At 39.4% G+C, this 3,512-nt stretch overlaps 1 protein-coding gene and 1 pseudogene across 1 annotated transcript in view; both read right to left on the bottom strand.

The window, feature by feature from the left end:
- The window catches only part of LOC102775126 (WD repeat-containing protein 44), a 66,832-nt gene that overhangs the window by 32,131 nt on the left and 31,189 nt on the right, over positions 1 to 3,512 (bottom strand). The gene's annotated exons all lie outside the window — the stretch shown is intronic.
- Positions 3,010 to 3,512, bottom strand: part of LOC102774849 — a 3,718-nt pseudogene continuing 3,215 nt past the window's right edge.

The raw sequence follows: 3,512 nt of genomic DNA on the forward strand, positions 1-3,512 counted from the left end.
CAGGCAGGCAGGCAGGCACGTGAGTGGTTAGGAGCCAGCAGTTCCAGCTTGTGAGAGGAATGTCTGACTGCCGGGGGATCGGGCCTAAACCGGCAGTTGGACATCCCCAGAAGGGTCCTGGATTGTGAGAGGGTGCAGGCCGGGCTGAGGGACTCCCCCTGCTTGTGCACGAATTTCGTGCACTGGGCCTCTAGTAATTAATAAATACTAATGCAAGAATAAACTCTGTTTCATGTATGCATAATTGTAAACCTACTTTCGCTCCACCATATATCTATGATAATAAAAGAGTACTATGCTAATTAGACCGGACGTCATTCTGGATGTCCTTCTGGACTAAGCTGGGGCTGGAGGGAAGTCCGGGTCCCGGGTGCCAGAGGGAAACCGGTGCCAGCAGCCGGGGGAAGGAAGGCCTACTCTTGCACAAATTTCATGCATCGGGCCTCTAGTATGACAATAATAAGCATTTCTGTAAACAAAATTTTGTACTCTTCCATGATAAATTTCTTTAAGATAAATTTCACTTGAGGTAGAACTGCATGCCAAAGGTTCAGCATTTTGAGACTTTCAGATTACCCTCTGAACAGTTGTACCAATTTACACTCCTACATTTCTGAGTGCATGTTTCTTAGTATCCCTGCTAAAAATGAGTTTTTTTAAAATTTCACAAATTTCATAGACAAAAGTATATCTCATTGTTCTCTTGATTTGTAGTGTGTATGAAGTTTTTTACACATTAGACCTGTACAGTGCTTCTGAAGAGAGTAGACCAGTTTTGTTCCCAGCTCATTTTCTACTGTATCAATACTCTATTCTTAAACAGACTATTCCAGAAATTAAAATTTTTAAAAGTAAATTTTCACACACCCCTGCCACATTTTTCTTCAAATAGAAACACTTTGATATCCACTACAAAGCATACCCTTATAGCTGTTTAGTATATTTTAGGGTTATGCAGTAAGGAACACTTTTAAATGAGTAATATTACTATGCCATTCCTAATTTTCTTTTGTTAAAATGCAATGATCACAAATGATACTACTTTATGTTGAATGGCACCTTCAAGATCATCTAACCATACAGCTTCTGTTTACAGTTAAAAACTGAGGTGCTAAGAGATTAAGTGACTAGCCCCAAAGTCACATATTTAGGGGCAGAACAAAGAAAAGCATTGAGTCCTACTACCATGCTCTTCACATGCCACACTGAGTAATCCATGTTTAGCAGAGGAATCCTTGACCTTTAATCAAAACATAAGTGTGGCCGAAACCGGTTTGGCTCAGTGGATAGAGCGTCGGCCTGCGGACTGAAAGGTCCCAGGTTCGATTCCGGTCAAGGGCAGTAAGACACAATTGTAGTTTAGGGGTGTTTAAGGCTTGTTTTACAAGGGTAGCTGTATAAAATGGTGCCTGCCCATTTAATTGCTGTGCCTGGACAATATAATTTAATATCAACAAAGGACAATTTCCAGAAATGAAAATTATTATATCCCTAGTTATTTGGCTTCTCTGGAAAACCTATACTACTATGTAACAAAATCATGTTTATCCAGATGATTAGGACCAAGTACTCAGATTTTTAAAAAAATCCACACAAAGGACAGCTACACTAATACAAGTACAATGAAAACCATAAAAATAAGAAAAACAGAAATCTTGAAGGGAGTTCAAATTTCCACGTGGCACATATTCTAAATGCCAATCAGGGGGAAAAAATCACCTGCTAAGATTTTTAAAAACTTAAGCCCCATGTAAAGTAGAGAAGGGAAGAAAAAAACTCTGCCTTATCCATATCCCTTATTTTGAAAAATCTGACCAGATTTTTAGATGCCTGTCTAAAGAAAACAAAAACAAATAAACAGAATAGGGAGCCACATTTATCTTCTGTATGTAACTGGTTCCATAAAGAGCACTTTCTGGCTATTGATTCATAGGATCTAAGTTATGGGCCAATTGTTGACACACATAGAAATATTCTAGATTGCTTCTGGTGGGGCTTTACATATGGCACTGTACAAACTACAAAGAGTAATTTATTACAGTCAAACCTCAGTTCTCAAACATCTCCCATCTCGAACAATTCGCCTCTCAACCTGACAACCCTTTTATGCTGATACTTGTATGATCATTCCCATGTCTCTTGGGCGACAAAGGAGAGTCTGAGTCAGTTTACCACTAAATCTCACGCTGTTAACATCCCAGGAAAGTATGCTGTGAATATTTTCGTGTTTCTATGCTTCTGTTGCTGCTTATTTTTAAATTTTAATTTTTTACTGTACACTTTTTTATTGAATTTTCATTTACATTTCATGTCCTTTTTGTTTTTAAAGTGTTTATTTATAGATTAAACAGTATATTAGACATGTACTGTATATAAGAAAGGCTAGCCCTAGCTGGATTGGCTCAGTGGATAGAGTGTTGGCTTATGGACCGAAGGGTCCTGGGTTCGATTCTGGTCAAGGGCACATGCCTGGGTTATGGGCTTGAGCCCCAGGAGGGGGTGTGCAGGAGGCAGATGATGAATGATTCTCTCATATCTTTGATGTTTTTATCTCTTTCTCCCTCTCACTTCCTCTCTGAAATAAATTAAATATTTTTTAAAAGGCTAAAACAAGGAATCATTTGGGGGGGGGGTCTAGAACAGATTAATTCAATTCAGATTACTTCTAATGGTAAATAATGATTTGGTTCTTGAACAGCCTTCCAGAATGAATTAAGTTTGAGAACGGAGGTTCCACTGTACTTCCTTTTGAGAGACAAGGGGACATAGTGAAAAGAGTATGGATTTTTGAGCAGATGAACCTGTTGAATATTGTTTCTACCATTTACCCTATGTGAGATCTTGACCAAATTAATTTCTCCAGGCCTCAGTCTCCTCCTCTGTAAAAGGGAGTAAAACCACCTACTTCACAGGAATACTACAAGGATTGAGAGAATACATGGGCACACATAATAGTAGTTTCTTCAGCAGCTTTGAATTGCTCCATTGAAAATCAAATGATGAACTTCACTAAGTTTCTCCAAGGCACTTTGGCAGTCTGTCAGTAGTAGGGAGCCTGAGGTCAATTTCTGGAACACAGAAAAGATACCCGAAAGCCTGTCAAGCTCCAGCCCACTTAACAGAGAAAACGAAAAACAAAACACAAAAACCAAACAAACAAAACAGATTATATTGAGCTGATGATTAATATGGGATCCTGCTTGCATCTGATGAGGTCATTAAACAAAAAACTAATTACAAATGACACTCATGTTCAAAATATATTTTAAATGTTACTGAATGGTTAAGCACTTGTTAGGTAGGTAAAACACTTCAGACTACCGTATTTGCCGGCGTATAAGACGATTTTTTGGCCTGAAAAATATGCCTCCAAGTGGGGGGTCGTCTTATACGCCAGGTACACTTCAGATAGACTGCCCATAGTGCTTGCCCCGTGCCATAGTGGCCTCCCGATGCCCGCCCACTTCATTCCACATACCGTTCAGGCATCAGCAGCGCTGCTGGGTGTATGC

Source organism: Myotis davidii, unplaced genomic scaffold, assembly GCF_000327345.1.
Source record: "Myotis davidii unplaced genomic scaffold, ASM32734v1 scaffold177, whole genome shotgun sequence".
Classification (NCBI taxonomy): Eukaryota; Metazoa; Chordata; class Mammalia; order Chiroptera; family Vespertilionidae; genus Myotis; species Myotis davidii.